The sequence below is a fragment of the Elephas maximus genome, chromosome 1 (genome assembly GCF_024166365.1).
Source record: "Elephas maximus indicus isolate mEleMax1 chromosome 1, mEleMax1 primary haplotype, whole genome shotgun sequence".
Taxonomy (NCBI): Eukaryota; Metazoa; Chordata; class Mammalia; order Proboscidea; family Elephantidae; genus Elephas; species Elephas maximus.
The window spans coordinates 76,893,477-76,914,351 of NC_064819.1; the positions used below are offsets into that span (position 1 = coordinate 76,893,477).

At 40.2% G+C, this 20,875-nt stretch overlaps 1 non-coding gene across 1 annotated transcript; it reads left to right on the forward strand.

Annotated features, from left to right (window-relative positions):
* The first annotated feature begins 5,513 nt into the window (after positions 1-5,513).
* TRNAI-AAU (transfer RNA isoleucine (anticodon AAU)) lies at positions 5,514-5,586 on the forward strand. Its single transcript has one exon. It is a non-coding gene; the product is annotated as a tRNA-Ile (tRNA).
* Positions 5,587-20,875: the final 15,289 nt, after the last annotated feature.

Consider the following 20,875-nt stretch of genomic DNA (forward strand, 5'->3'; position numbering starts at 1 on the left):
AGGCAAAAATGGGTAGGGAAGCTAGATAAATGGACATAAAACAAATAGAATGGAAATAATGAGAATGCTGACACCTTGCAAAAACTGTAGCCAATGTCATGGAAAATTTGTACAAAAATTGTAAAATGGAAACCTAATTTGGTGTGTAAAATTTCACCTAAAACACAATACACATTTTTAAAAACACACAAAAAAGTATTTTCCCTCATAGACCTTACGTTCCGGTGATAAAGAAAGGTAGATTGCAAAATGATTAAGTAAATTACATAGTTTATTAGATGTACATAAATATATTGACGAAAAAAATCAGGAATGAGGATAAGGCATTCAGGAAGAGTGAAACTCTGGAAGTCCACAGTGGATTCACTAATAATGTGATATTTCAAGAAGATGAGTTAGAGCACATATCTGGAATAGAGTGTTGAAAGCAAAGGCAGTGGTTAGTACGAAGGTCTTGAGGCAGAAAGATGTCTAATGTATTTAAAGTACAACAAGAAGGTCAATGATAACTTTAGCAGAGTGAGCAAGGGGGAGAGCAGTAGGAGAAAAGGTCAGAGAGGAAATTGATTAGGGAGCAGGGACATTATGTAGAGCCTTGCAGATTATTATAAGGATTTTGGCTTTTTTTTTTTTTTCCTCTGAGTACAGTAAGGATCTAATGATGCATTTTTAGTACAGAGAACCATAAGGAGCCATTGTCGGGTTTTAAATATTCTGTAGACAGTATCTTGTTAAAGGCAATGGAAGCAAACTCAAGACAAAATAAGAAATATTGACAATATTCTGAACCCCTGGTGGTGCATGGTTAAGAGCTCGTTGGCTGCTAACCAAGAGGTCAGCAGTTAGAATCCACCAGCTACTTGGAAACCCGATGGGGCAGTTCAACTCTGTTCTATAGAGTTACCCTGGGTTGGAATCAACTCCATGGCAACAGGTAATAATATTCTACATTAGAGAATATTATGGCTAGAGCCAAGCTAATAGTAATGGGAGTATCTGAGAACTGGCCATATTCCAGATATATTTTGAAGATAAAGCAAGGACAATTTTCAGAGTGACTGGATATGCTGAATAGAGCAAAAATGGAGTCAGTGAAGATCCCAAATTCTTAGTCCTAAACAGCTGGAAGGATGAAGTTGCAGTTAAATGAGATAGAGATCAATATGTTTGGAACAGTTTCAGAGGGTAGATATGAATTCCACTTCGGGATATGTTAAGTTTAAGATGATTACTGTAAGACTTCTAAGAGGAGATAATCAGTTGGCTAGAGATACACAATGGTACTCCAATGAAGACCATGGAAGATGTAACCATGAGATGATGAGCTTAGCCACAGAATGACAACAAAAACAGAAGAGGCCTGAGGATTGAGCTCTGAGACTTTACAATGTTTACCCAAAAGCCAAAGAGGTCAGATAAGGAGATAATCAGGTAGAGAAAGTGCTTGACAGTCATATGGATATAGTGCACTGGACCCTGAAAAAGGGACAGGGAGAACAAGATGTCAGACGGACAGTGGCCATCAGACGCACAACCCACTTCCAAGGCCATCCCCACTCCCAGCATCATTTTCTTCACTGAAATTTCTATCTTAAGGCTTTATGTCACTTGTTTCAAAAACCTCTTTCTTCTTCTCCTCACCCACCCCTTTAGAGGGAGAGCAAAGAGGGTAGGAGTCACTACCTAGGATTAAAGAAATAAAGTTGACATTTGATCTAGGTTTTATGTCAAAGAGGCTCTTTCCAATAGTTCAGCTGGGTGTGAAGTGAGTACAGCAACATCTTCTCTCGACCCAGCATGGGCATCAAACTGGGCACCTTGTCTTTATTAGCACCTCCTAACCAGCTGAACAAACCCGCCACCAGTAAAAAAGTTATTTTATATTTAGAAACTGCTAAGTATGTGGACTCCCTCATCACTCATCAAAAGAACCCTCTCATTTACCCAATATTAACTATTACAAAATGATACTATGTTTTTGAGTTTCTCTTTATGTTGCCTATTTCCCTTTTCCACACTCCTGCAAAAAGAAGAAGAAACATAAAATCTGCACCTCCAGCAAAAACGAACTTCGCTCCTCCGTCACAAAATAAGACGTTCTGGAGCTCATGGAATTCATCCGAGAGAAACTTTCACTAGAGAGGGTTCCTTCATCCTACCCCAAGAAGCCTTTGAGAAAGATTCAGAGACCCCTGGGAAGGATTTGTTGGATTTGGCCCTGGCTCAGGACATGAGGATTCCTCTCCAGAATGTCCCAGGTGGATCAGCCCACCTGCTACTAAATCCTGGGGAGATGCCCCTTCTCTGTGTTCTGGGAAGCCTAAAGTTGATTAATTACAATTTAGGGCAAAATGTAATAGGCAAAATACCTCTGTAAAAGTATCTAAAGAGACTTTTATCTCATGAGCCTTATATTGTCCATGGCTATTAAGACTGTCTGGACATTTGTATAGGATAACATGTGTTCACTATATTAATTGCCACAGGAATACAGAGCGATCCAGCTTCAAAATCTCATTTAGTGTATGGTTTCTTAGACCACTCCGGGCACAAACTGTATGCAAATGGGTTAGATATTTGTACACAGGAATTTTATTAGGGGATGCTATGGGAACAACACCTGTCAGGGAGTGAGGGAAGCACGATTACAAGCGGAAAAGTTGACAGGCAGCAACAGAGGCCTGAGCTGATCCCTTGAGGAGCTCTGAAAATAGGATGGCCCTTCAGAGTTGACCCAAGAGAATCAGACCTTTATAGGCATGTATTGAGCAGTCATTAGTGTGGGCTGCTTTCAGAGAGGGGACATGGCCTTGATAGAAGCAGTTCCTTTCACCTCAGGGCAATTCCTAGAGCAGGCTTCAAATTTGTTCCATGAGGGAGTAACACTCCTGTCAGATGGGGACATGAATGCCTTGGTCCTGAAAGGAGGAAACCTGGGCGGCACAACACATCACAGAGAACAAGGTTGGAGGCAGGCTTAGCAGGCAGCTGATAACCAGCAGGAGGGAGGTTGTTAGGCTACTGCAATAATTCAGACAAGAAATGCAGGTAGTTTGGGCCAAATTCATAGCACTTCAGTAGTTGAGAATGTTGTATCATTTTGAAGTAGCGCCAACAGGACATCCAGACAGGAAGAAAGGTTGTGATGCCCACGTGACAACTGTATTTCTTTTGATTTTTTATTTTACAGAATACATGAGTCATAAAACAATACATCCAGTTTATGATTAATATGCACATGAACCTTAATACTCAAAAATAATGGAAATGAAATTAGAAATTCTACCATTGATCCAATTCTTGAAATGCTCAGAAGTAATGAAAATAGAAAAATATAATCCCTAAGAATATAACCATGCTATGACTATTTCTTTATGTAGAATGTTAAAATATGGACGTTATTTACTATATTAAGGTAATGATTTAGGTGCACGTCATAGTAGATGAATTGACTACAGTGCAATTGGCTTCTTTTCATATAAAATGCTGAGATAATAAGCTGATTAATCACAAGATAATGACCTTAGCTTTTATGATATTAGAATAAATAGAGAAGAGGAGAAGTCTGAGGACTGAGTTCTGAGGCTGTCCAATGTTTACCCAAAAGCCAAAGAAGCCTTGGGATCCAAATGGGCAAAGTTGTGCTCCTTTTTAAAGCAGTCACTTCTTTCCTACTCATCATATTCAGATTGAAATCTAACCTCCATACTGTACAGGACCTTCGCTCACCTCCCTGTTCTTGCACCTGTTATTCCACTTACCTTCTCTTCTCTGAGGGCTCTGATTCAAACCTACACCTGAAGGTCTCTGTACTCCACTTACTCTCCATCCTGTTCACCCAAGATCAGAATCCCCCCTCCATTCAACTACTCTTCAACCAACTCAGTTTTTTTTTTTTTTAATTAACTGAAATGTTGTTTAGCCACCAATGTGGTGATCATTAGGACTGGGGGTGATGCCCCTTTTCTGTGCACCTCTGAGAAAACCCTGTGATTTTTATCGGTTGTTCTACTCACCAATTTTACTGTAACTAAATTACTGTGGGAAAATTTGTCATAATGATCACTTTAGGTGCCCCTTTCCTCCTTCTAGCATTCCATTTCCCTAAGGCCATCTGGTACTTCTATTCACCAGCATGAGATTGCGCTGCTCAATAATTTCTTCAAAATAAGTATTAAGGCACATTTTTGAGAAAGGTTAACGAACAAACATAGGTGTTGAATGGAATCGCTGTCTAACCTGCAGATCGGATCTGAAAATAGTGTCAAGCTTGAGATTGTGCTAATAAGAAACATGCTTTTCGCCTCCTTTACCCCCAGTATTTTCATCACGTTGTTTTTTTAGCTGCCAAAGAAGGAGACATAATGTGATCTTTCTCAGAGACTGAGAAATCTCTCTAGTCAAAAATTTCTAATACTTGGGGACAAGCGCATTTTCGCTGCTGAACACCTGGACCTAGACGCGACCTTTGGAAAGTTTAATTTTAGAGCCCTGGTGGTTTATTGGTTAGGCCGGGGCTGCTAATCAGAAAGATTAGCAGTTCAAATCCACCAGGCGCTCCTTGGAAACTCCATGGGGCAGTTCTACTCTGTCCTATAGGGTCTCTATCAGTCAGAATCTACTCGACAGCAAGGGGTTTGGCTTTTTCGTTTGGTGGTGTAGTGGTTAAGAGCTCAGCTGCTGAGCAAAAACTCAGCAGTTCAAATCCACCAGCGGCTCCTTGGAAACCCTATGGGACAGTTCTACTCTGTCCTATAGGGTCCGTGTGAATCAGAAACGACAGGGCTGCACCTGACAGGAACAACAGAAGGCAGATTGCTTCCAGTCTCCGAGGGAAGGACAGTGATTCAAGACAACTCACATGAAATGAATAACAAATAAGAGTCAGGTACATCACAATGGTCATCTTCCTGCTATAAAACAGATTTAAGGGTTTCGGACACAGAGTTTACACGTTCCAGAACAGAAAAGATGAGTGATACAGAATAGAACTTCCTTTGATGCTCAGAATAGAGCTTCATTTCACGTCTAATAGACTCACTCGCCACAGATTACACTTCCATAGATCGCCACCACCCTCGCGACCCTCGGTTAGCAGGAAACTGGGCACAGCCCAACACCCACGCCCTCTGCTCTTCGGTCTCTCTCGCTAGTGCCGAGGCACAAATTGCCGAGGGCCTACTGAAACCAGCCCTTTCGTCCTGTTTCCTAAGGGTTCATGTTCAGTCATCGGGAGATGAAGATCATTGCGTCTTGCACCAGCAGAGAAATGAGATCAGAATTTATCAAGAAATTTCTTGAAACTTGCCCGTGATTTTCCTGGTGCTTGTAAAGGAATTGGGACCCTGGGAGTAACATTCGCTTGACTATGATTTCTCGAGTTTTGATACTGCTGATTATAAGAATGGGGAAGTACAAGGGGAAAAAATGTTTCTCAACCTGAAAATATCCTGAAGGAAAGCACATATTGCCTATTAATCAATTACAAACGGGAAACAAATGTACACAAGCGAGTTTCCGTAGTGTAGTGGTTATCACGTTCGCCTAATACGCAAAAGGTCTCCGGTTCGAAACCGGGCAGAAACAAACTGGGCATTACTTTTGTGAGTTCTGATTTTCACTGCACAAACTCTTAATCCGAACATGCTTCAACGAATCCCCTAACCTTCGCTTTCCTTTTGTAGCACCTGACTTTAAATTAAAAGAATAATGTGCTTGACTTGCCTCCTCGCCCGGCCCCGGACGCTTGTCAGGTTTTCCATTTCCCGCTGAGTTACAAAAGTTTCTGCACCCGGTAGAAAGGCGAGGTCTCCATCGTTCTCTGGCACAGGATTCAAAGTGAAGAGTCCTGAGACAATAGAGTGGCTGCTGTATACAAAAAAAAAAAAAAAAAAGTTGCTTTCAGGTCACTTACGACTCACAGAGACAGTATGGGACTCAGCATAACGGCCCCATTAATTTTCCTACAGGAGATCTTAGACTCGAACTGCTGACATTTCAGATAACAACCAAGCTGTTAAGCAAATCGCCACCAAGGCTCTGGACAAGAAATAAAACAAATTAAAAAAAAAAAAAAAAAAAGAAGCCAATTGCCATGGAATCAATTCTGACCATAGCAGCCCCATACAACAGGGTAGAAATGCTCCACAGAGTTTCCAAGGAACGCTTGGTGGATTCGAACTGCCAAGCTTTTGGTTAGCAGTCATAGCACCTTACTACACCACCAGGTTTTCCGGACATGAAATAGGCGACCTTAAAGGTATGCACGTGCTTGGCCAAAAGTAGTGAGGCTGAAGCAGGCCGCATAGACTAAAATCTATTTTTATTTACAAGTTTGGTAAGCGGTCATAGTTAATGCTGGAAACCACTATGTGTGAGTGTTTGTTAAAATCAGTATGGAAAGTTCCAGGAAGGAATAACAGTACAAGCTGAAACTCATTATTTTCATTGTTTCCCTACCTATGGGTGGACTGTTCCATGAAGGGTACTGTATCTTAGCCAACAAAGAACTGCGCCACAGGGAAGTTATGCTCTCACAAAGGAGCTTATTGTAATTTCCTTTTGACTGCCCTCAGAACCTGTTGAAAGTCACCAAACCAAGAACAGATGTTGCCAGGCTGTTCCCAAGGAAATGGAATCTAGCCAACAAAGATTCCTTAAATCAATCATGTATTCCCATAGGTGATGTTTCCCACCTTTGACAATCATGTAACTTTTCTTAATTTACTTCCTTCTGTAACAGTATATTGGAGACTCCCTGACTGTGAATCAGTGGATTCTCCTAGTCTCTTGTGCCCAGCACACACTGGCAAAGTCCTCGTGGCAATGATCATCTTTGTCCTTGTTTAATAAAAATCTCTTTTGATTGCATTTGACTGTGGGGTCATTTTCTCCTATGACAGACAAGATGGTGGCTGTCAAGGGAGCCAGAAATAGTCACAGTCTGGATATATTTTGAAGATAAAAGAAAAATTTCTGACATACTGGGTGTGAGGTATGAGAGAAAGAGTAAAATAAATGATGTCTTCGAGGGTTTTTTTTGCCTCAAAGACAAGAAGAACTGAGCTGTCATTAACTGAAATGGTGAAGCTTGGATGTAGTAGGATTATTAGAGAAAAGTGGGAGTTCAGTTTTAGGCTTGCTAACTTTTAGATGCCTAGGACAAAACATCCAAGTGGCAATGCCAAGGAATCAGTTGTATATACAAGACACAAGGTTAATGGAGTGGTCTAGACTGCAGATACAAATTCGTGAGTTGCAGGCATATAAACCAAAAAGCCAAACCCATTTTGATGAAGAAGTTAAGGGCTCAGCTGCTAGCCGAAAGGTCACCAGTTCAAACCCACCACCCACTCCATGAGTGAAAGATGTGGCAGTCTGCTTCTGTAAAGATCATAGCCTTGGAAACCCTATGGGGCAGCTCTACTCTGTCCTATAAGGTTACTAGGAGATGATGTAGGCATACCGATGATTTAAGCTATGAGAATGGATGAGATTCCCAGGGAGTGAGTGTATATAAATTACAGGTTCGAGGACCAATCTGTGGGACTTTCTAATATAGAATGGGTGAGGAGAGGGGAAAGAAACAAAGGACATTGAGAAGGTTGAGCCAGCAAGGTAGAAAGATAGTCAGGACAGTAGGGTTTTGGAAGACAAATTTAAAAAAAAGAAAAAAACTTTTAAGACAGTAAGTATGTTTATTGACACTGAGAAGTTGTCTTAATTTCTTAGTGCTGCTGTAACTGAAATACCACAAGTGGTTTTCTTTAAGGAATAGAAATTTATTTTCTCACAGTTTAGGAAGCTGGAAGTCCAAATTCAGGGCACTACTGTAGGAAAATGCTCTCTCCCTCTTAGCCCTGGGAAAAAATCTTTCTCTTCGTTTCTATACCCCCAGAGTTCCTGGTTCCTTAGTAATCATCCGGTGTGTTTCTGTCTTCCTCAGTTTGTGCTCTCTTATCTCAGTGCCAGTCTGCTCTTTTTGTATCTCAAAAGTGATTAAATATAAGAGGTACCCTACACTGATATGGCCTCATTAACATAAAAATAAAACTGATTCCAAAATGGGATTAAATCTCCAGGTACGGAGGTTTAGATTCTATCACATATTTTGGAGAGACATAATTGAATTTGTAACTGAAGTCAAGGAAGATAAGGTCTTGAAAAAGTGACAAGAATACATTAGTAATCTTGACAAGGAGATTCCATGAACTGATGGTGTAAAAAAAAAACCAGAATGTAGTGGATTTAAAAACACAAGGAGAGGAATTGGAGACAGTAAATCTGGATAACACTTTAGAAGTGATTTTTATAAGGCCATCTGAGAAACAGGGTAATACCTAGAGGGGTATGTTGGGTCAAGAGAAACCCTTTTAAAAAAGGAGACAAATAGCATATTTGAATGTTCATGGGAATAATACAATAGGCACAAGTTGAGAGGTTTCACACATTTAATCTGACTTTGGCACAATTCTAGGTAATGGTAATCGAGAAAAAAAAATCTGACTTTGCAGACAAATATGGTGAAGGCCAACTGGTAGACAGAATTTTAAAAAAGAAAAATATGCATTAAGTCTGGCTGCGATTATTTTAACAGCTGAAAGTATCAATTTCAACATTATGAAAGGGCAGTGCAAGGGATGAGTTGTGAGTCAGGTAGAGGACATAATCAGAGAAAGTGCTTGAGGGCCACATGGTAGACAGTGCGCTGGACACTGAAAAAGGAACAAGGAGAATGGGACGCTCTTATGGACAGCGGCCATCAGGCGCACACCCCATCCCTAAGACCATCCTCCCTCCTAGCCTGGTTTTCTTCACTAAGATTTCTATCTTAAGGCTTAATGTCACTTGTTCCAGAAAACCCTTTTTTCTCGCCCCACCCACCTTTAGAGGGGAGCGAGTCGCCATTACTGTGGATTAAGGAAATAAAGTCGAAGTTTGATCCCGAATTGGTGTCACAGAGGTTATTTTCAAACTGCAGCTAGGTACACCGCAAGGTTTTTTTTAAACAAAAACGAACTCCTTTCCTTGGCCCGTACAGGGATCGAACCGGCCACCTTGCCGTTATTAGCACCACGCTCTAACCAACTGAGATAACCGGCCTCTCGCGTAAGAGATTCTTTCTTATTTGAAAAGATCGAAGATTCCTCACTCCCTCGCCATCCATCCAAAGGATACTCACTTTTTCATAATGTTAGCTATGATCAAATGACACTGTGTTGAAACTTCTCTTTAGGTTTTCCGTTTTCCCTTTCCTCACTCCCGCAAAAAGAAAAAGGAACAAAAACTCTACCTCCAGCAGAAATGAATTCCTCCTCCTATGGAAAATAAGACGTTCTGGAGCTCGTCGATTTCGTCCCTACAGAAACATTCGCTTGAGAGGGCTCCCCCATCCTACCCCAGGAAGCCTTTGAAAAGGATGCAGACACCTCCGGGAGGGATCTGGTGGATTTGGTCCCCGCTCAGGGCGTGAGGATTTCTTTCCACACGGGAAGGAACATCCCCCGTGGATCTGACCAGCGTCTCCCTATATCCTGTGGTGATGCCCCTTCTTTGTGGTCTGTGAAAACGCCCTGCCGCGTGGATCTCTGTTGGTCTATTTTGCGATTTTATTGTCATTAACTGCCTATGTTCCTCTTTCCTTTCCTGGAGGACGACGACTGTGTCGACTTATTCTTTCGTCCTCCAGTAGTCCCTGTGCCCACACAGCATGGTGGTTGACTCAATAATTGAAGTTCACGAACGGGAAAAAGCGTACAGAAAATCATGTTTGCTGATGATCAAGTCCTAGAAAAATTAAAAGGCTCTACATTTTGCTAACCTGAAAATACATTCTTTCAATCATTACCTGCAATATTCAAACAGTGGAGTTCAAGACGCTCAGATTATTTCGGAGGTGTCAACCTCCTGTCTCTGTCCCAGACACCCCCGGACAAAAAGGGACTCTGAGACGAAGAAGCACAGACATCACCACCATCTCCCACTGCTCTGGGGACAACTGCCATCTCTAAACTCAGCCAAAGTGTGTGGGTCCGCCATGCCAAGTGATGCTTAAGGAAAAACCTGAAAAAAGGCAGCTAGCTTCTAGCTAACCAAAAGAAAGAAAAGAAATGTTAGGGGAAGATAGTGAAAAGGGAGGGTACAAGAAAGAAAAGAAAAATATATCAGAGTTTTCATTCTCACCCAGTAAATCAAATAAGTGGTACAAGAAAACTGCAGACACAATTCAAAGAATTATGCATGTGTGAAGCAAAATCTAAGTATGTTTGTCATCCCAGAGATGGACGATATACAGTCCAGTCTAGGAAACCACCCCAACCCCATGCATCTGGCCCTGGAGCTTGACATTCCCAGGTCATATCCCTCCAGCTGCCCAGCCCCAAGTGTGGACTCACAGGCCTCCAGAGTTCAGTTCTGAGGACCTTGAGCCCTGCTTCCTAAAGGGTCATTTTCTTTCACTAGAAAACATACACAAGAGAAACTGACAAGGGATAATATTGAGGAGTTTCTTGAAATCAAATCCTTCGCTCTTGCCAGCCTGCTTGTGTTTGTAAAGGAATTGGGGACTTGAGCGAAGACTTTGACTGTTATGAATAATGGCGTTTGAATGTTAATTTTAATACACAAATAGTATGAGTGAAAGAAACGTACCGTCACTGCGACAGTTTCCTTGAGAAAAAGACGGCTTCAAGATTATTCAGCCTGGGGTATCTAGGAAAACTCTGTGTTATCCTGTGGAGGCAACTTGTGACTGAAGACAAGTTTCATTGTAGATGAGGTTATCGCCTTTGCTCAATGCAGGGAAGGCCTTGCTTTGAAAGCAAGTGGTAAGATGTCTGTTTTTTCAAAGTTAGAATTGAATTGATTTTGTATGGGAGATTTTCCCTCCTACCCCAACATATAAGAGTGAATATATTTTGACCAACATTCAAAAAAGCTCATGCCCTGCCCCGACTCCTGGGCTTCGAAGCATGGCTTTGTTTCCCTAGAGGCCTTGAGACCTGGGTGTTCGCCCCACCTCCAGTGTGGGCCAGCCCCTCCCCTCCCCCATTTCTCTCTGTTTCCATGTATTCCAAGTGGGTGGAGGAGGGTGTCAATGGAATGAGGTGCATGCCCCTTAAACACCAGTCTGCAAGGTAAAGTGGGTCAGGCTTCCTTCAGAATCCAGGGAGTTGGATTTACTGCCTTCTGGCAAGTGAAGATTTCAAATTCTAGAAGGAAAGGGCTCCCTTCCAAACCAAACTCTAGGACCTTCAGGGTCAAGACAAATGTCATTACGAGTCTCCATCAGTTTTTCTTTTCTTGCCAAATGTCTTGTTCATTTGGTCTAATTAACATGATGTTATTAATATAGTGAGAAAGACGTCTGGTGCATTATATAATAGAATGATGTCTCTGTATTTAAAGTAGAGCAAGAAATTCAATAGTAACTGCAGCATAGTGCGATGGGGAGAGTCCTAGGAGAAAAGGTCAGAGAGGAAAATGAGTAGGGATCAGGGAGATTGTGTAGAGATTTGCAGGTCATTATAAGAATTTAATTTTTTCTTTCTTATTTATTTATTTTGAGTGCAGTAATGAGCCATTGCTGGATTTTAAGCAATGAATACAATATGGAGTCCTTTTGGGGTTTTAAAAAGGACCCCTTAAACATTCTGTAGAAACCATCATGTTAAAGGAAATGGAGGAAACCGCAAAACATATTAAGAAACACCAATAATATTCCACTTCAGAGAGTATTATGGATTGGGGAATGTTAGTAAGAGTTAAAGTGTGGAGAAGTGGTCAAATTCCAGATATATTTTAAAGATAAAGCAATGGAAGTTTTCTGAGTGATTGGATGGGGGAATAGAGCAAAAATGGAGTCAGTGAAGATCCCAAATTCTTAGTCCTAAACAGCTGGAGGAAGAGAGTTGCAGCTAAGTGAGACAGGGATCAATACGGTTGGATCAGTTTCAGAGGATACATATGAATTCCAGTTCGGAATATGTTAACTATAAAATATTTATTGTGAGACTTCAAACAGGAGATATCCAGTAGGCTAGAGGCACACAGTGGTCCTCAGATGAAGACCATGTAAAATGTAAACCATTAGATGGTGCCTCGCCAGGTGATTAGAATCAATAGAGAAGAGAAGAGGTCTAAGAACTGAACTCTGAGAGATGTTCCAGTGTTCATGCAAAGGCCAAAGCCGTCTTTGGATCAAAACGGGCAATGCCATGTTCCTCTTTAAAACAGTCACTTCTTCCCTACTCACCACATTCAGGTCAAAATTTAACCTCCCTACTCTCGAGAACCCTCCCTGACCTCCCTGATCCTGGGCATATTATCCCACTTACCTTCCCTCTCTGCACAGTCTGACTGAAACCTCCAAGTGCAGCTCCCCACACTCCACTTCCTCTCTATTCCATTTTCACCCAAGGCCAGAATCCCCCTCCATTCAACTGCTCTTCAGCAACTTCACTTATTTTTTTAATCAAATAAAGTATAGATTAGCCGCCAATTTCCCCAGCAAGTCGGGATCCTCAGGACTGGTGTTGATGCCTCTTTTCTGTGCTTCTGTGAGGGAACCCTGAGATTTTTATGTGTCATTCTACTCAGCAATTTTGTTATAACTAAATTACTGTGAGAACATTTGTCATAATGATCAGTTGAGGGGCACTTCCCTCTTTCTAGTTTGCCATTTCCCTAAGGACATCAGGTACTTCCAGTGACCACTATGAGATTGGGCTGCTCAATAGTTTTTTTGAAATAAATATTGAAGCAAAGTTTTGAGAAAAGTTAACAAACTAATGTATGTCTTAAATGGGATCTCTGTTTATCCTGCTCATCTTACCTCAAAACAAAAGAGAGTCAGGGTTGAGAAGGTGTTAATAAGAAAGAAACATGCTTTTCCCCTCCTTTACCCACAATATTTTCATCAGTTCGTGCTTTAGCTGCCACAGAAGGAGACATTAAGTGACCTTTCTCAGAGGCTGAGAAATGTCTCTTGTCAAGAGTTTCTAATACTTCCCGGACAAGCATATATTCACTGGCCAGCACTTTCGCCAGGACTCTGCCTTGGGAAAGTTTCATTTAGAATCTAGTAGAAAGTCCATTGTTTCCAATACTGGGAGTAGGACAGTGATTTAAGGCAGTTAAAATGGAATGAAGAACAAAGAAGAGTCAGGTACATCATGAAGGTCATTTACCCGCTGTAAAACAGTTTGAAAGGTATCGGCGGACACCGAGTTTATCGGATATGAGTGATACAGAACTGAAGAAAAGTTCATTTGACGTCTAATAGACTCACTCGCCACAGGTTTCACTTCCACAAAGTCCACACCACGCTCACAACACGGAACTGGGCACAGCCTGACACCCTTACCCTGTGGCCCTCAATCGCTCCCCCTACTATCGGGGCACAAAGTGCGGAAGCCCTACTGAGCTCAGATGTTTCTTACTAGTTCCGAAGGTTTCAAGTTCGGTCACCTGGAGATGAAGATAATTGCGTCTTGCACCGCCAGAGAAATGAGCCTAGAACTTATCGAGAAAAAATTCCTTGGAACTCGCCCGAGATTTTTCTACCTGGTGCTTGTGAAGTAATTGAGTCCCTGGGAGTAGTATTTGCTTGGCTGTGATTTATCTTGTTTCGATGTTGTCGATTGTAAGAATCGGAAAGCGTAAGTGGGGAAAAAAAAATGCTCTTCATCCATGAACAGATCCTGGAAAAATGGCACAGATTTCAGATGAAGCATCTCTGAAGCCCAAAGGCATTATCACAAAGAAGTTTCCTTAGTGTAGTGGTTATCACGTGGTGTAGTGGTTATCCACTCCGCCTAACACCGTAAAGATTCCCGGTTCGAAATCGAACGGAAACAAACTGGTCGTTCTTTTCGTGAATTCTCGATTTGCTCCAGAAGCTCTTCACCTGTATACGCTTACGTTTCAAGCAAGCCCTTAACCCTCCCGTTGTCTTTGCAGCCCCAGACTTTAAATTATCAGAATAGCATAGCCGACTTGCCTCCTTATCCACCACAGCAGGTTGTCAGGTCCTCGGTTATCCATTGGGTTAGAAAATATCTTACACCCGCTGCACTAGCTAGCCATAGGAGGAGGTGCGGACCCCATCAGTTCTCAGCACAGCATTTGGAGTTAAGGGTCCTGAGACTGCAGTGTAGCTGCTGTATGCAAGGAGGATCAAGAAGTCAGTTGTAACTGCAGCAGAGTGAGCAACGTGGAGAGAGTAATAGGAGCAAACAAATCGAGTGGAGGCTTGTTAGGCCTGTCAACGTGTAAAAATAAGGAGAATTTTCTAAGAAGAGAAATGATAGTTGCATTGCAGAGTAGGTAACAAAAACAACAACCCAGGTCAGGGTATCATTGGGAGGTGCTGTAAATTCTGAAAGAAGAGAAGTATTTTTATGCATGAGGGCTGGGGACCACAGATGAGATACTAAACCGGTTGTTGTCCAGTTGATTCAGACTCATGGTGACCCTATAGGATGAACTAGAACTACCCCATAGCATTTCCAAGGACAGGGCTGGTGGATTCTAACTACTGACCTTTTGGCTAGCAGCAGAGTTCTTAACTACTGCACCACCCAGCCTCCGTCAGATACATATGAGGTGCAAAGAAACCTTACATCATGTCAGTTAATGACCACAGATTTTTGGGGGGCAAATGGCATACATAAATATCTTTTTGGTGAATATTCTTGCCTTTTAGTTTATGGAACATTCTTTTATTTTTTTAGATAATTTTTATTGTGCTTTAAGTGGCACTGGGTGGGTTTAAGTGAAAGTTTACAAATCAAGTCAGTCTCTCACCTAAAAACCCATATACACCTTGCTACATACTCCCAATTACTCTCCCCCTAATGAGACAGCCTCCTATCTCCCTCCACTCTCTTTTCATGTCCTTTTTGCCAGCTTCTACCCCCTTCCACCCTCTCATCTCCCCTCCAGGCAGGAGATGCCAACATAGTCTCAAGTGTCCACCTGATCCAAGAAGCTCACTCCTCACCAGCATCCCTCTCCAACCCGTTGTCCAGTCCAATCCAAGTCTGAAGAGTTGGCTTCGGGAATGTTTCCTGTCCTGGGCCAACAGAAGGTCTGGGGGCCATGACCACCGGGGTCCTTCCAGTCTCTGTCAGACCATTAAGTCTGGTCTTATGAGAATTTGGGGTCTGCATCCCACTGTTCTCCTGCTCCCTCAGGGGTTCTCTGTTGTGTATGGAACCTTCTTATCACTTGCTTATGCATAACCCATAACTTTGTCATACATCGGTAACAAGTGTTCTTTCTGAGACCAATAAAATTTTTGCCATAATATGACTACATAGTTGTTCACGTAAAGTGGAGCTCACATGTTTTAAAAGCAGAAGAAAAAAAGGGATAAAGCACAAAGGAAAGTTTCAATTTAAACCTGTGTCAGTCACAGTCATGGCAGTAACCTCAGTTTTAAGGTGCTCTTTCGCATATGCCCCTTCTGATGATGGATCTTCACTGAGGTTTCTTGACCCCATTATAAGAGTGCTTTCTTTTCCCTGGAGCCCTGGTGGTGCAGTGGTTAAGAGTTTGGCTGCTAACTACATGATCAGCAGTTCCAATCCAACAGCTGCTCCTTGAAATCCCCATCGGGTAGTTGTACTCTGTTCATAGGGTTGCTATGGCTTGGAATTCACTAAACAGCAATGGGTTTGGGTGTTTTTTGTTTTCTTTTGCATGGATGTACTCTATGGATGTTTACTTCTGTACTTATAATATCCTATACAGACCCCCTGCTTTACCATGCCATAACTCATATACTCTGCTTCTGTGATCTTCTGGTTGGGGGCACATACAGAATAAGACCACATTTAGAGGAATAACTTGACATTTCCAAAACATTAACTCAAGGTTTGAAACTAGATTTCCCTACAAATTTGTTTAGGAATTTTTTTTGTACTTTGGTGAGAAAATAGGAGTTGGATTAGAAACATTAAAAAAGTAGCTTACATGATTAAGATAATTAACCCAACCAGTAAGAAAGAACACGACTGAGTTCCAATATTATTAGGTAACTAAAAAAAAATGAAGAAAAGGAATATCAGGTATAGGAGGCACTGAATGAAGTTAAGTAACTTTTTGGTGAAATTTTCTGATATGTTGTTGCATTTCTCCCTGTAGTGTTTACCTAGTCATAATAAGAAATATTCGCAATGGCATGGGCTAATACTAAACAAAATCCTTAAAATTCAGTAACGTGCATGAGGTCTCATTCCTTGATCTTGGGAGGAGTTGTCTACTTTAGATATAGTCTGCTTCTGGCAACTGAGGCCCTTGGATATAATCTTTAAGGCCCCAGAAGGATGGTGTACCCAAAGAGATGTTTTTGGCTTTCTTAAATTGAGATAAAGAGATCCAAGGTTTAATTTTTGGAGTTTGGTTGTACATGGAATGGTGGGGAGAACTAACTATGGTCCTTTTCATAAGTACAATATGGTAAAATATATTGAGATATTATGGTCAAGCATTTTCAGGGAATTAGCAAAGTAAAATTTACTTGCAAATGACAAACTTAAAAATGGCTATGGATGACTTTAATAATAATTCTAAAAAGTGATGGACATGATGGAAATTAAGCAGATAACTAATATAGAATTAAACAATGTCAATTCAAAAAAATCTTTAGGTGAAAATATTGTTAAACGTAATGAATTACCTGAATTTCAAAGAGCTTTAGGTATATAATCATCTTGGAACATAATATTAGATAGTTAGGCTATACCAAGATTACTAAGTTTTTTAACATCTGAATAGTCACAGAAAATTTCCTGGATAAACAATGTGAATTTCTCAGTTAAAACCCTTTCATGACATGTGGGATGGAACCTGTCCATAAATATTTTCAGGATCTCAGGTTACTTGGGAGGGTACTTTTCCCACTGAAAGTATTTGCTGCCGTCCAGTGGGGGCTTGATTAATGTTGAAAATAGGAAAGAAAAGTTTTTTGGCGAACATTCACTACAGTAGGAGGCTTAGGTAAGAGGCAGTTCTACCACAAAGTGGGATTGGGTCATACTTCCTGGCTTTTGTACACCTTCATAAGTCTTCCAAGAACATTTATGGCCTTTTTTGGTCAGCTTTAGAGCATCTTAGAAGCTTTAGACTTTGTGTGGGTGTCATATTTGAAAAAGCAATGCAACCAAAAGGACTTTTCTCATTTTCGAAAAGTGTTACTTTTGGGGGACATGTGTTACTCACAAATGATGTATCAAAATTTGTAATTCAAAACCTAAATTCAGAAGGACTTCTTGATTCAACATGCCTTCCACTACTGAAAACACAAGGCACCAAAATTTTTTCCAAAGGATAAAGTAATAGGGTCTTGATGATATTAGATTTAAAAGAAGCAATAACTGTAACTAAGTCAGAAATTGAAATTATAAAATTATGACACAAAATTTAACTCCGGTCAAATGTGGTAATGTTCTCAGTATGACAATATATTTCATGTAATTCATAACATATTTCATAAAATTCTTAAGCATTTTTCTCTATGAAATGGAAACATCTTTTCTGGCTTTCTATGAGATTTGAAAATAGTCAGGATATTCAAATTACCATATTCAGCAATTTACTGTGTTACAACTCTTGCTTTTAAGGCAGATTGCACAAGAAGAAAATTAAATCTACAGCCCAGTAAACAAGGAAAATTTTGTTTTTTTAACAATGAGAAACCCGTTTCTTTGTTTTCTATTTTATTTGATATTCAATTTTTTTTTTTAATTCTCGTGGGGAGGCGGGGCCAAGATGGCTGACTAAGTAGACGTTACCTCGGATCCCTCTTGCAACAAAGACTCAGAAAAATAAGTGAATCGATCACATACATGACAATCTACGAACCCTGACCCTCAAACACAGATCTAAAGAGTTGACCTGAGTGACAGAGACTGAGAACTAACAACCAAGGGGAAGCCTGGTGCACACAACTATCACCACTGCTTCTCTAGGTGGACCCAAAATCAGATTCTACCTAAGAATAGTGAATGGACTCAGGCTTATACATCTAGTAACAGCCCAAACCAGCTGGTAATAGGACATAAGTGAGTCAAGGGCTACAACAATCAAGACGGCTCAATCTAGTAGCCCATCTATGTATATTGAAAGAAAACAAAACAAGATAAGACTCAGTGAGCAAATATAGAATAAATCACTACAATATCTTAGTGATGGCTCGGAGACAGCAGTCGATATCAACCCACATAAAGAAGCAGACCGTGACTGCTTCTACAACTCCCCAAACTAAAGAATCAAAATCTTTCCCAAATGAAGATACAATCCTGGAATTGCCAGATACAGAATATAAAAAACTAATTTACAGAACGCTTCAAGACATCAGAGATGACCTCAGAAATGAAAGAAGGCAATCTACAGAAAAAACCAAGGAACATACTGATAAAGCAGTTGAAGAACTCAAAAAGATTATTCAAGAACATAGTGGAAAAATTAATCAGTTGCAAAAATCCATAGAGAGACAGCATTCAGAAATCCAAAAGATTAAGAATAAAATTACAGAATGAAACAATGCAATAGGAAGTCAGAGGAGCAGACTCGAGCAATTAGAATGCAGACTGGGACATCTGGAGGACCAGGGAATTAACATCAATAGAGCTGAAAAAAAATCAGATAAAAGAATTGAAAAAAAAAGGAGAAACCCTAAGAATCATGTGGGACTCTATCAAGAAGAATAACTTCTGTGTGATTGGAGTCCCAGAACAGGGAGGGACAGCAGAAAACACAGAGAGAATAGTTGAAGATCTATTGGCAGAAACCTTCCCTGACATCATGAAAGACGAAAGGATATCTATCCAAGATGCTCATCGAACCCCATTTAAGACTGATCCAAAAAGAAAATCACCGAGACATATTATCATCAAACTTGCCAAAACCAAAGATAAAGAGGAAATTTTAAAAGCAGCCAGGGATAAAAGAAAGGTCTCCTACAATGGAGAATCAATAAGAATAATTTCAGACTACTCAGCAGAAACCATGCAGGCAAGAAGGCAATGGGATGACATATACAGAGCACTGAAGGAGAAAAACTGCCAGCCAAGGATCATATATACAGCAAAACTCTCTCTGAAATATGAAGGCAAAATTAAGACATTTACAGAAAAACACAAGCTTAGAGAATTTGCAAAAACCAAACCAAAGCTACAAGAAATACTAAAGGAAATTGTTTGGTCAGAAAAACAATAATATCAGATACCAACACAACACATGGTCACAGAACAGAGCATCCTGATATCAACTCATATAGGGAAATCACAAAAACAAATTAAGATTAATTAAAAAAAAAATGCTCAAAACAGGGAATCATTGAAGTCAATATGTAAAAGATCACAATAATTTTAAAAAAGGGACTAAATACAGGTGGCACAGAACTGCCATATGAAGAGGGATAGAAGGCAATATAGGACAATACAAGTTAGGTTTTACTTAGAAAAATAGGGGTAAATATTAAGGTAACCACAAAGAGGTATAACAACTCCATAACTCAAAATAAAAAGCAAGAGAAACGTAATGATTCAGCAAACATAAAGTCAAATACTATGAAAATGAGGAACACACAATTTACAAAGAAAAATGTCTCAGCACAAAAAAGTAACTGAAAAATGAAATTGTCAACAACACACATAAAAAGGCATCAAAATGACAGCACTAAACACATGCTTATCTATAATTACGCTGAGTGTAAATGGACTAAATGCACCAATAAACAGACAGAGAGTCTCAGACTGCATAAAGAAACACGATCCGTCTATATGCTGCCTACAAGAGATGCACCTTAGACTTAGAGACACAAACAAACTAAAACTCAAAGGATGGAAAAAAATATATCAAGCGAACAATAAGCAAAAAAGAAGAGGAGTAGCAATATTAATTTCTGACAAAATAGACTTTAAACTTAAATCCACCACAAAGGATAAAGAAGGACACTACATAATGATGAAAGGGACAATTGACCAGGAAGATATAACCATATTAAATATTTATGAACCCAATGACAGGGCTGCAAGATACATAAAACAAATTCTAACAGAACTGAAAAGTGAAATAGACACCTCCACAATTACAGTAGGAGACTTCAACACACCACTTTCGGAGAAGGACAGGACATCCAGTAAGAAGCTCAACAGGGACATGGAAGACCTGATTACTACAATCAACCAACTTGACCTCATTGACTTATGCAGAATTATCCACCCAACTGCTGCAAAGTATACTTTTTTTTCTAGCGCACGTGGAACATTCTCTAGAATAGACAACATATTAGGTGATAAAACAAACTTTTGCAGAATCCAAAACATCGAAATATTACAAAGCATCTTCTCAGACCACAAGGCCATAAAAGTGGAAATCAATAACAGAAAAATTAGGGAAAAGAAATCAAACACTTGGAAACTGAACAATACCCTCCTGAAAAAAGACGGGGTTATAGAAGACATTAAGGAGGGAATAAAGAAATTCACAGAATGCAACGAGAATGAAAATACTTCCTATCAAAACCTCTGGGACACAGCAAAAGCAGTGCTCAGAGGCCAATTCATATCGATAAATGCACACATACAAAAAGAAGAAAGAGCCAAAATCAGAGAACTGCCCCTACAACTTGAACAAATAGAAAGTGAGCAACAAAAGAATCCATCAGGCACCAGAAGAAAACAAATAATAAAAATTAGAACTGAACTAAATGAATTAGAGAACAGAAAAACAATTGAAAGAATTAACAAAGCCAAAAGCTGGTTCTTTGAAAAAATTAACAAAATTGATAAACCATGGCTAGACTGACTAAAGAAATACAGGAAAGGAAACAAATAACCCGAATAAGAAATGAGAAGGGCCACATCAC